This window comes from Mugil cephalus, chromosome 16, assembly GCF_022458985.1.
Source record: "Mugil cephalus isolate CIBA_MC_2020 chromosome 16, CIBA_Mcephalus_1.1, whole genome shotgun sequence".
Classification (NCBI taxonomy): Eukaryota; Metazoa; Chordata; class Actinopteri; order Mugiliformes; family Mugilidae; genus Mugil; species Mugil cephalus.
The window spans coordinates 4345048-4358832 of record NC_061785.1 but is presented as its reverse complement, the minus strand read 5'-3'; the positions used below and the strand labels follow the sequence as shown (position 1 = coordinate 4358832).

At 40.9% G+C, this 13785-nt stretch overlaps 1 long non-coding RNA gene across 1 annotated transcript; it reads right to left on the bottom strand.

The window, feature by feature from the left end:
- Positions 1–1482: 1482 nt before the first annotated feature.
- On the bottom strand, positions 1483–12717 carry LOC125022777. The gene is made up of 3 exons (XR_007114481.1): positions 12594–12717; positions 3032–3179; positions 1483–1652 (listed from the first exon to the last, which is right to left on the bottom strand). It is a non-coding gene; the product is annotated as an uncharacterized LOC125022777 (long non-coding RNA).
- Between the last annotated feature and the right edge of the window lie 1068 nt (positions 12718–13785).

The following is a 13785-nucleotide window of genomic DNA, read 5'->3' as shown; positions in this document are numbered from 1 at the left end:
ACCACCGACAAGAGAAGTTAATAACATTCACCATTTTGTGACAATTCAGTTTTCTGCTGGGAAACATTTGAACCTGGTATTCATTCATGTGGATGTTACTCTGGCATAAAGCACCCCCCACCCCCACCCACCAACCCCCCAACCCATAGCAATGATGACTCTCAGCAGCCTGACACAGACACAAAAACACACAAAAAGCTTTAGAAACAACTTAAAAAAAACATAAACAGCCCAAGGTGTTGACCTGGCGTTCGAATTCATTAGATCCCAAACTGATCGGTTACCGGTGGGATGATCCACAGAGGCCCCCCACCCCCTTCAACCCATAGGACCCAAAGGTTCCCCCACTAACAACATTGTGTTGCCAGACACCACATAGCAGAAGGTCCATGTCCATTCTCGGACGAGTCACAACTCTTTTTGGCTGCACAAGGGAGAGCTACACAATATTAGGAAGGTGGTCATAATGTTACGCCTGATCGGTGCATATTGGGAGTATACTGCACTTAACATTGTGACCATGTAATATATACTGTGTCACTACTGGGCACGCAGCTTGAATATTGCTCACGGCTTTCACAGTTGTCTTTCACCATCCTCTCTACTTCAGCATCCGCATTTCGTATTCCCTCCCACGCTTCCAATTATCCTTGACGTGATAACACGCTATTATGCGACACACAAGGGTAAACGACTACTCTGCCTAGAAAGAGATCACCCCTGGACCATCTCTCCCCTGCATGCATGTACGAAAACCAAAAAAAAAAACCCCAACAGAATCATCATTTCGTCCGACGTTTGAAGCAACCATTTAAGAGCAACCCAGAAGATGTTAAACACTGACGTGAAATTCAAGAACCATTTTGCAGAAAAAGAAAGCCGCTGCAATCTAGATCAAATTTTGCAGCTGGCCGATACAGATAAATATACACAGAACTGCAGCTTTTGCTCCTATTCTGCAGTGGAAAGCTGGTCAAAGGAAGGACGCCGGGATGCACTAAGGGATGAAGGCAGGGTGATCCTCAGTGCGATGCAATATCCTGCTGGGACACCTTGGCTCTTTTCATTCATGTGGTGGTTACGTCAGCGCGCACTACCTACCTACCTACGCATTGACACACATATAGAAGTGGTGCTCCCTGGTCGCAGTGGCCTCTGTCAGCAGGTTAAGGCTCCCTGGCAAAAAGTCAAAATTGTCCCATTCTGCAGTGTTTATTTAGGTGGTCAGAGGAAGGACACCAGGATGCACTGAGGGACGAAGGCAGGGTGATCCTCAGTGCGATGCAATGTCCTGCTGGGACACCCTGGCTCCCGTCATTCATGTGGCCATTACATCATCATGCACCTACCGACCAGCACATAGTTACGGACCATGCAGGCGCTTTCATAGAAGCGGTGTTCCCCGGAAGCAGCGGCTTCTTTCAGCAGGTTAAGGTTTGAGCTCCCTGGCTCAAAGTCAAAAAGGTCCAGGGAACGGTTTGAGATGTTTACTTACCTCCAAACTCCTGCGATCTCATCCAATCGAGCATCTGTGGAATTGTGCTGGGCAAACAAGGCTGAAGGCAGGACTTAAAGGATCTGCTGCGAACGCCTCGGTGCCGGCACACTTTCAGAGGTCCAGTTCGAGTCCACGACTCGACGGATCGGGGTTGCTATGGCAGCAAAGAGGAAACGTGCACAATTAGATCTGTGTGTATTCATTTATTTAATTTTTTGTCATTTATCCTCCCTCTTCTGTCCCATTGTGGGATAAATTAAATGATTATCTTCAAGGATCATCTTAATTAAATGTTCTACCCCTTTTTTCAATGATCACAAATTCAAGCATACAAGTACTTTTATGAGGAACATTTTAGCTTTTAGCCTCTCTACCACATGTCTTCAACATGAATCCAATTTATTCAAGTCAAGGGATAAATGGAGGTTATCTTTCAGCCAGCACTTCACTCATTCAGTGCTACAGGAGCTGTCTCAACAGTCACCGTTACACACAGAGCGCCACACTAGCCGGGACCCGTCAATCTAAGCCTCCTGTACACCGTAGGCCCCGCCCATATCGCTGCTGAGCCAATCACGAGGCTGCTGCTATTACAATAATCATAATGAAATCCACACTTCAATATTAGCAGAAGAGAAGCTAACAGTGCAGCTCGCTGCTGAGGCCACGATGTTTTGGTGAGTCACTGTCCCTACTACATTTAGCTATGTTTAAATGTAAAGGTATGTATGTTTATGGTAGTTACACGGCCACCCTACTGTTGCACATGTTAGAAATTTGAACCTGCATTATTTTAATAGTTTAATATTGAATGCAAAATGATAATAATAATGTATATTTATTAATAGCACTAGGCGGAGTTTAATATAGAGCACATATAGTAGGTAGGGGGTCCCTACTTACTCAGGCCCTTGGCCTAGAAACTTTGAAGACTCCTGCTCTATACAGCTACTGACTTGTTCATCAAGTCCCAACTAAATAGTTTTTATAAAACAAAATTATACAAAACTAAGTGGATAAGCCATTGGAAAACCAGTAAAATGTAAAATGTAAGACAATTCTAAATAGGGTTGTCCAGATTAGGTCACAAATTATGTGGGTCAACAAGGTTTGTCAGCAAAGGGAATATCGGCCTATACCAATTTGTACGCAGAATATCTTGGTGTCATCCTTCAGATTGACTTTCTGCAGATCTATCGCAGACTATTTGTCATTGGTTCTGTGTCATGGACCAACATACCTGCATACTAACTAAATGAACTGGACTGTGTGTCGCTAACAAGTCAATATATGTCCAGGGCAATAATCAGTGATCCGTAACATCACCAGGACCCACTGATAAAACCGATGCTTTATAGCCAAGGCTATAATAATATTCAGTTAATATCCCATCACCCTGTTGTTCCTTGGTAACATAATTGCTCAATCGCCCCGAGTATTTAAAGCCTCTCACCGCTCCGACTTCAATCTTAGACAAACTTTTTGCCACAAGCTTTAAGCTCTGCCCACAAATGAACAAACACATTGATTCACCTGATTGAGTTTAGGTTGGCTTTGCTGCCCATTCCAGCATCCAATTTCCAGAGCACACTCGATCTTGTACCACTCCACTGTACGTCCGCTGCCTCTGATTTGGTTGGGGATGTTTCATCAGAAGAACACCTCCGCCTCCACATTGGTCCTGTTATAAATAAAGAAACTTCAAGTAAGGTCAAGTTCAGTAAGAAGAAATTATTAGTCTGCGCTTTTTAAGTCGGAACAATAACAACCGCTGGAGCTTAATTGAACATCTTAAAATGAAGTAAACATGCCCAGAAAAGCCTTTCGAGTGGGAATGTCAGTTTAAATTCTGTAATAACAGACGTCCCCCGAAACTTACGATGGAGGTTAAATGAAGTTTGACCTCTAAAATTACATTCAAAAACCCCATTAATTATTTTATTGTTATTTGGAAGAGGTTTTGGAGGTTACCGTGGAGACATTTAAAGATGAAACGGCCCCATTTATTGCTCTGTGGTTGGCACAATGGACTGAAATCACGCATTGTAGGTGGAATTGCTTTGCAGACCAGTTGACCACTTTTAGTGCAGACCAACAACAATGTTGTGAAAGAAGTCCACAACAGATGCTCTGTAATCGGTGCTGTCAAACTCAGAATATGCTAAGTTATACCTTGTGTTTACATAACGCACTATTTAGCTGCTGTAGACCAATGAGCATTAATTGAGGACAACTGTATTGTGTGCTTTTTGTTTTGGTTTCCCTCCCACTTAATAGACTTCAATGAGGTATTTAATTCACCAACACATTACAGGCAGTGAACTCTGAACCGTGATGGGTCACAGTGTTGTGCTCTTGCCAGCTGAGCAGAGCACACTCCCTCCTATATGCTTATGCAGTGTTTTCAGGAGTGCACCTTCAGCAAGTATAAAGAGCAGCCCATACTGTAAGCCAAACAGGGTTTCTTAAATAGGATCTTTGCATTTTACTGGTTTTAAATGTTAAATAGCCCTAGAGAGCGGAGAAGCAATCATAGTTTTTTACCTTTTTTACGCGTGCACCTATTAAAATGAGATTTTCGCCGGTGGATTGCATGTGACTGCAAGCTGTAATTTGGTTTGTAAAGGTTTAGAGTGGTTTATTCATTTCACTCCTGGCCTATTTGACAAATTACAATGGCTAGAATGCATTATCACCGTCACATCACTTGCATCTCCAATAACAATGTCACCACGTTCAAATTCTGCACTATACTACAAACCGACGCTGGATCACCGGCTGCAAAAGAGAAATATATATATATATATATATATATAAAAAAGGATCCATGTTGGCTGTTTGCAGAGGGTGTCTGACGAGGGAAGTGTTTACTCTGTGTTTTTTTTTTTCTCCTTGCTGCGAAATACTCCACAAGCTGTTATTTCTTAAGGCAGGGTCAATTTAAACGAATAAACAAAAGAATGATTGGAGTTTCTGCTTTTGTTCTGTCTCCACTGTGCAGCTTTTTGCTTTTACTGTTTTACTGCTGGATGCTTCTGTGAGAAACACTGCAAATATTACGAGGCCTAATATCAAGGTTTCCAGGTTTGGACCGGCTGTGATTAACATGAGGAAAATGCACATTAACACCAATCAGCCACAACATTATGACCACTTACTGGAGAAGCAAATAACATTGGCCATCGTGTGACAATTCAGACCTGGTATTAATTCATGTGGATGTTATTTAGACATGTTGCACCCACCTTGACCAGACCAGGCACCCCCCACCCTATAGCAATGACACCCAGCAGGATGCAGCCTGACACACTAAAAACACTTTAGGAACAAACAAAAAAACATGAAGAACAGCAGAAGGTGTTGACCTGGCCTCCAAATTCACAATTCACAATATCATTAAGTGGTTGTAATGTCATGTCTGGTCATTGTATGAGATTATAAAACAGGAAAACATGGAAGCAAATACTCAAAATGAGGTACTTCCTTCTTTCCTCTTTCCATTAAGTATCCAGTGTCCTATTGTGTTGGTGGTTAGGGAGATGGATAGATGAATATGAGTGGGGCTGAACGTTTGTGATACTTACAGGGCATTGCAACGAACAGAGAACGGGTTTGGTTCAATCTCACGTCCTGTTTGGAAACCACAGAGCCAATCACCCTGTAGTAAACGCATTCTGACTACAGCGCCGTTCCCACATTTTACATCAAAGGATGGTTAAACCCAATCAATGCCAACCTTTCAGCAATCTGAAATCCTAATTGGGAACATATTATTTTATGTCCCGGACTAGCTAATTTATGGTCAAAATGTCTGACGTGTTTTCAGTTTATATGAAACATACAGTTGCTCACTCATAAATAAGCAGCACACTTGTTTTGTGTTGGTTAAACATCAGCTCCGCCCTTTGAGTCGAGCTGATGTTTATGCTACATTACCGTCCTGATGCGAGTCTGGAGAAATGCGATTGGTGGCCTCGGGTTCACTTTGATGGATTGCTTTGACCGTCTGAATTAGACATCTCCTGAGTTGTTTCCTTAGGCTTTGAATGAGCCAAGGAGGTATGACGGAACAGATTTTACAAAGCTCTGAGTCATAGCGTGCGTGTGTAAGCATGTCACAATAAGATTTCTCAAAAAAAAAAAAGAAAAAAAAAGAAAAAGTGAAAGATCAGCAAAAAGTCATCTTACAGTGACCTTACACTGTGCACCTAAATCTGGGTCTGGAGCTGTGAACAATCTTTTTCTCTCCTTTTCAGTGAAACGTCTCGCTTGCTGAATGTGTGTGAACTCAGCTGTACTGCTTGTGTTGCTGCTTCAGCTGTTCTGCTGCGTATTCATGGAGTGAAACTCAAAAGGGCCCTTTTCATCCACTTTTCTCTCTCTTCTCAGGAATTCTTCACTTTCTATATTACTGCTTAGAGTTAGTGGCATAATTTATTATTCCACCAACTTGTAAAAATTACCAAGCCAATAAAGGAGCCCAGTCGTGAACGCCATACCCTGACTTTTGTCTTCAGCTCTTGCACTTTATGGGAAGCGGGTGTCCTTGACTGTTCTAGTGTTCTTTCGGTTCGCTTTTATCTTTAGCGCCAAGTTGCTTTCTCTTTTTAAGTTTCAGAACAAAAGAGTCATTCAAAATGTAAGGAAATTCATTCTGTCCAGTCTTACGTCTCGGTACACCATCTCCTGAATCAGGCAAGGCCGTGTGATTTGGTCACAGGCAACTCTCCAAACCAGGGAGGCAGAAATGGAATTGATATTTGACACAGTGATGGAGGTGTATCCAAAATATATGATAAACCGAGTCAGCTGACATGCACAGGAACTGTGATACTAACACTTGAAACGAGCTTGGCAGGATGATCGAGTGAAGGAGATGACAGATGGGCAGCTTGAAACAAATCGTGGCTCTTCAGTCAGCGCGAAACGCTATCTTTTACTACTCAAGGTTGTCCATTGTCCACACCAGTCCTAAGCAGAAGCTGAGCAAAATATTTGAGTTTTATTTTTATTTTCCAGATATAGACCCTTCATGGGATCGTGGTGGATGAGCATCATTAGGTTGAATGTTATTTATTTATTTTCTGACTGATCACAGTGTGTTGACTGACATAGACTGTATAGACTCCGTCACAGTTAGTAAACAGTGTGATGTTTTTTGAGGGGCGGGGCTTAGCTGGAGGCAAAATATCTCACTATAGCCTGTAAAGCATATTACAATGGCTAGAATACGTATTAGCATATTTCAACGGACTGTTTTGGTAAGAATGGATGAGGAAAACGCATATTTTAGAGAATATATGAATACACCCACTCTCCAAGGCCGTGAGTGTTTAAAAAGTTGACTCTGACTGATGGGACTACATTCACGAACCCCTTCTCTCTAACATGATGGACGCTTTGACGAAAGGAGGACAAGGGGAGACGAAGTCTGGTCTGTCTTTATCAAGTGAAGCCTCTCCATCAAAGATATTACCAGAAGTAAGTGGAACCACTGTGGAGGGAAACGTAGCAAAGCAATTTCTGCTCGGACACTCCTGAAACAAGCAACATTGCATTAGCCAGCGGTTACCATTAGCATTAACATGTTACAAGAATCCCCCAAATAATGATTAACTTAACGCAAACATCCGTCACAGTTTAGTCTAACCCATAACGTTATCCAGGCTGAAATCGATGATGCATCACACATTAATCTTATCTGATAAGAAGTGTGCATTGTTGTTGATTGTGACTTGAAAAATATGCAAGGAAGTGCACCAACCAAAGTCCATATTTGTATAGTCTATGATGTTGACTAACTGACTGGAATTAGAGAAGATTGGAATGTCAACAACATCCAGGTAACCCGTTTCACATTTAATTCCTCATGGATGAAGGGTTCGGATTGTGGGCAGCTTTGTACTTCCTACGTTTACTCTTTAAACTGACTTTGGTTTACTTAAAGGTCTACTTAAAATTCTCAGCTACAGCCTGCACTCAAGGTCTTTTTATGTGCGGTAACAATTTTGCTATCAAGAAAATGACTCTTCCAGTCAGTTTCTGAATTAATCAAGGCAACAGAGCACATTATACACTGCAAGCTCTCTTTAAATAGAGATACACAGTCCTCAGAGGCTACAGTAGATCAAACCAGAGCACTTTTTTTCCATGCATGGTTGAATTGCCCCTTTGGACCACTAAAACGAATAATAACTATTATAATTATCGTGTTGTTGTACCTGCATTTATTGTTGAAATTATTATAGGGAAACATACTGCCAACCTTATGTTTTCTAAGAACTCATATTACATTTCAAATATTCATTTCCTTCAGTGATTGATTGCAGAGGGAGCCCTTTGCATCTTTTTCCTTTCCTTGTATTTAAATTGAAATCACAAAAGCTGTAGTTCATCGTGTAGAAGGTTTTGCAGCAGCTGTCTCTCTTGGTTTTCACGCTGTCCTAAAATGATTTTGTTGTTAATTAGTCAGTTGACAACCAAAGCATATGCAACATAACATAGGAGATTTATTTGGTTTGCTTTTTACGGTCAAGCTGTTGGGATTCGCCGACTTTTTATAGTGCTTCTAGAATATTTTAGGCACAATTATAATTATTTTTTTAATTAAATATTCTGGAGTATGATTTCTTAAGTCTGTCTTTCTATATGTACAGTATCCACTCACTATCTGACACTGCAACTCTTAGTGTATTTACATTGTTCATTTACTATTGGAGGAGTTGAAGTACAGCCCTCCTTGGAGCCTTACCCTACCACACCCCCCCGAGCCAGACACTTTGATGTCCTGTGATGAGCTCCATTGCCAAAGTGAAGGCTGAAGAGGAAATTGCGCTGCCTGCCATGATTTCTATTTACATATTAAGCTGTAATACAGCTGTAAATCTCCTCTCAGTGTCTTAGAAATATGTCAGCTTGTGCATTGTTTGGATTCCCATGTCTTACCACACTCGTACTCATGGCCTTTTCTTCAGGCTCATGTACATTATACATTACAGATGGCATATATACTCCGTGGGCTGTTGTGAGCTTGCAAAGCACTATCTTTTATTAAACAGCTGCGACACCATATATTTTCAACTTGTGTTTGGAAAAGGGGGTGAAAGCATGTGCATAATTTAAGATACACTATATTGCCAAAAGTATTTGCACATTCCACGCATATGAACTTAAGTGACATTCCATTCTTAATCCATAGGGTTTAATATGATGTTGGTAACAGGTTCAACACTTCTGGGCTTCCCACAAGGTTTAGGAGTTTGTTTAGACAATGATGTTGGACGAGAAGGCCTGGCTCACAGTCTTCGCTCAATTCATACCAAAGGTGTTCTGTCGGGTTGAGGCCAGTCAAATTCTTCCACACCACACTCGCTCATCCATGTCTTTATGGACCTTGCTTTGTGCACTGGTGCACAGTCATGTTGGAACAGGAACGGGCCATCCACAAACAGTTGCCACAAAGTTGGGAGCATGGAAATTTTGAAATATTCCTTTCGCTGTAACTAAGGGGCCAAGTCCGGCTCCTAAAAAATTACCTCCACTATAATCCCCCCTCCATCAAACTTCACACTCACCTGGAAACCTCCAAACCCAGATTGGTCCATCAGATTGCCACTGCTCTAGAGTCCAGTGGCACCGTCCTTTACACCACTGCATCAGACCCTTTGCATTGCACTTAGCACTGTATGGCTTGAGTCGATGGCATGTTGTTTTCTCTCTTTATTTTACTAACTTAACGGTCTACCATCTGATAATTACTGCAAATCAAAGCACGGTAATAGAATAGGAACTGGCAGATGAACTAGGACAACGGCTACATGACAGTAAAGCCAAAGGCAGTTGCTGTCTGACTGACTGGTTGTGTTATGTTTATTTTATCTAATATGGACATCACAAATACATCAAGACTGTCACAGACCAGATGCTCTGTTTGGGTGAATATAGCACACGTGCTACACCAGTCCATAGGCGGCTTTTCTAAAGGCAGTCTTGAAATAGCAAACAGCAATGCGGACTAATCCGTCATCGTGTTTAATCCGATTAAAACTTTTAACGCAATTAACCCAACAGCAGTGCAGAATGATTCTGAACGTCTCTGACAATGCATTTAGGGCAGTTTGTCCAAGTGGAGTTACCGTTGCACATGTGCAAATAGGCAGTTGATCGAATAGTGACAGGATGCAGAACCAACCGTTAAAGATGGAAGATGCTAAACAACATGTTGGCCCCCTCTATGGGAAACAGTGACGGAACAGTCGGCCAATGTAAAGTATTATGCACACTCACACTGCAGGAAGGAGTTTTCTTTACACGGAAGCGCTTTAAATAGCACATTAACGGCAAGCACACGTTAGTCAAGGATGCTGGTAGCACTTCGGCTAACGCATCATCCAGCTTGCGTCAAACCACCTTTAAGGACCATCTGGCCTCAAGTCTACTGGAGACAAACTGACACAATTGCCAAGTGGATTGCAACAAACTCCAGAACCAATTAAAATTGTCAAGGCTGTCCATAGGCTTTACAAAGGTTTTGCCTCTCAAAACGCATTGTACAAGGCTTCATCAAGAAGCACAATAATAACGGTCGTTGTCACTGGCTGAAAGAAGCGTAACAAGGCCACATCTATGTGGGTAAACAGTTGCTTAAAAAAGACACAAAAAATTGTTTCAAGTTGTTTTGTTCAAACTGTTGGCGTCTTTGTTCAGTCTGTTTGCTCACACAACATGAAATGTGATTAATATCAGTTAAAAATTAATGATATTTATTGTGATCAATTGAAATTAATACACTGCTACCCTGTGATAATCCGGGCAAAAAATGTAATCGTTTGACAGCACTATTATAAACTCTATTTAAGAAAAATGTCAAATACTACACCTGCAGATGTGCACCTTTTTCATATATCAGCATATGCTAACCCCACCTGTTGCTTCATTTAGAGATACTGACAAGAGGTGTCCCTCATCTGTCGGCTTCAGACTAGTGTTGTACAGCTGTTCAGCCTGTCTTTACATCTTATGGCTTATTACGGATCTGAAGGTGAGTTATTCTTTTTAATTGGAGGCAAGTAGCCTATAGGCTTGAAATGTTGCAGGAAAATTAATTAAAACCGCAGATACCAGACATGAAAGAAAACGTAGTCACGGGGAATAAATTCTTACTTCACAAATCACACGATAATCACAAACTCACAGAAGGCCTTAATGTGGGCTGTTTGTTCATTAAATAACTTCAGACTAAGATTAATAATGGCTTTTCAGTCGTGGCTAAAATCAGCAAATTCTGGAAATTGGAAAACTTGTTCTATTATTTATCTACTGCCTTATGTTTGTGAAAGACATTTCTAATCAAAAAGGATTTTTCACATAAGACCAAAGGTGGGTAAACCTACTTCTGCTTACACACAAGCCTCAACTAGCTTCATTTTTTGGTTCTGTCTTTGTCTTCAAGTTTTTGCAAAACGTTTCACGATTATTTTTTTTTACCCTGAATTATGCATTTCCATGGTAGCATAAATTGAAATTTGAGATTCAAAAATTCCAAATGTGATTACATTTGACCCCAAAAATAATTATGTTTTGGCTTTGGAAGGCAGCACAGACGTATGCCTGTGTTTATTTGGTGTCATTTCCGTCGAGGTATCCATTCTGTGACCAGGTCTCAATACACACACACACATTAAATGCTGTCTGGCTGAACCAATTTCCTATCTCAAATAATACAGTACTCATCAGTCAGGCTACAATAATACCATATCTGAAGCCATTTAAGTTGATAATGCATTTTATGATCTCTGATTGCACAGGGAAAATGCTTCGGGCAACTAAACAGATCCATTTGTCACCATTCAAATACCATCTCTCTGACTATAATCTCATCTCTCAAAGCTCTACTCTGCATGAATCTTGAAGAATATCCCAAAGATTCCCTATAGAGATAATAAGATAATGTGTAATCAGAGCGGATGGTTTTAATTTGTGCCCATTTCAGAGCTTTATAAACAAACCTGCTGTGCAAACTTTGTGGAGCTGAATGCATAAGGTGTGGACTATAGTTAGCTATAGCTAGTTAACTATAATTTAGCTTTAGCATCTCCAATGATAAGTTTGTCATAATGTTGGTGTGTCGGAGCTGGCAGTGTGACGTGGCGGCTGCAGTATTGTGACCACTGTTTGAGACCTTTGTGTTGGATTTATATTCCGAACCTCACCCACGGTCATGATTTTTGAGCTGTGACCAAAACAATGGTGGATACAAGGGCCAGAGCTGAAGTTCCTTCATAGAGTGGCTGGGCTCAGCATTAGAGACGGCATTTGAAGGAAGCTCAGAGTAGAGCTCCAACTACTTGGTGACCAAAGGGATCAGCTTTAAGCGTCTGGTGAGGATACTTCCTGAGCACCTCAATTTGGAGTCAGAGGAAACCAGAGGCGTATATTAGAAAGAGAGTCTGGCAACTCAACTCATGGGCGCCATGTTTGCCACATCGGAGGGAAGATTCTATAGTGTAACCTTATTTATTTTCACCATTAACAGGCCTATAACTGTTTGTTGCCAACAGTCTGTCGACATGTAAAATGCCCTCACTTAAACATCCCAGTGTCTACTTACTTTAAATGTCTTAAATGTAAAATGCTTTGTAGCCCAATCACCTCATCAGTCATGGAGCTGTGTTTACCTTCTCCTCAGTCTCCATGTTTATCCATTGCCATTAAAAGTTGGAAATTACTCAGAAATAGTGAAAATGAAACTGGTCTTGCTGTTATTTAAGATGGTACTTTATTGACCCCCATAGGTGATTTAGTATTATTATTAGTATTACAACTTTAACATTAGCATTCTAGCCATAATAACTTAACAGAGGCAAAGTTACACGTCAATTAAATTTGTCTACCTACATGGACATAAATTACATGCACACACGGGTTTCACAGTAATTATGACGGTAGCTGCTATTTTTCTAAGCCTTTAGTCTAGATAACTAGCTAGCATAAGGCTAGCGTAAGGCTAGGCTAACTTCAAACTTCATTCATTTGTAAAGCGGTGTTTTTGAGATCAAGATTCACATTAATGATGGTATGACACACTGACATTTACCTCACATATTAGGGAGAAATCAGTTGACATCCGGTTCTTCCTTTTAATCTTTAATCCCTCACCGACACGACTGAAGCCTGAGAGGTTCATCTGCTGCTCCGTGAAATTTAGCGGCGCTATTTAAAGTGGCAGATTTGTGAATGGAGCACCAACGTAAACAAGCTTTGACCGCAAAAATGGCGCTTGCGACCCACAATACATTGCGCGTTAGTTTTTTTTTCCTTTTTTAAATTTACCCCACAAATTTAAATTTCTTTAATCAAATACACATTAACATGAATCCAACTTAAAAAAAATGAATAGTTGAATATGTGTATTATTTTATTAGTTTAATATTAAATGCAAGATGATGATGTATATTTATAAATAGCACTAAGCTGAGTTAATATATAACACATTAGCAAGTAGGGGGTTCCAACTTAATACCTCTATCAGTTTAGGGGTATCTGCCACGAAAAACATTGAGCCAAATGGCCACTGCTGTTCAAAGGGCCCATTTTGGACTTGAGCCCATGTGAAACACCTTGGAGCAGCTACATTTCGTACTTGTCCTTGTTTTAATGTAAATTACAAGTCTTAGTCCTGTTCTTCAGTTGTGTGAGTTGCTGTCTGTTCTTAATTGTCGCAACTTTCCTAAGCGGCTGTCTTGGCCAGGCTTCCCTTGGAAAAGAGGTCTTTGTATCTCAGTGGGATCGACCTGCTTAAATAAAAGCAAATGATAATAATAATTGTAGGTGCTCTATGCTCTATGCTTGTCTACTGGCCACAAATCGACGTGGTCAAGTGATCAAGCCAAAGTAGAAACGGAAGCAGTAAAATATTAACTTCTAGACCAATGATTAATCATTGTAATTATGGTTAAATCAAACGATGGCCAAGTTGAAGACACATCCCCTGAGCTGAGATGAACTGAAATCACAGCTATTTTCTTGTCTCACATATATGCCTGTGTTGGCTTCACAACAATTAAAGCACTTAGACTATAACTGCCCACTTACAGACGACACCATTTCAAGATGATTGAAACGTCCTGTGTAAGAGAGCTTTACGTGCAGAGGAGCAATGAGCTGTAAACCCGACAGGTGTAGCATAGGTGGCAACTTGAAACCACATCTGTCGTCACTGAGACTCCACTGGGTAGATTAGGCTCTTGCGTTGGCTGGGAGACGGTGATGATGTCTCACACACATCT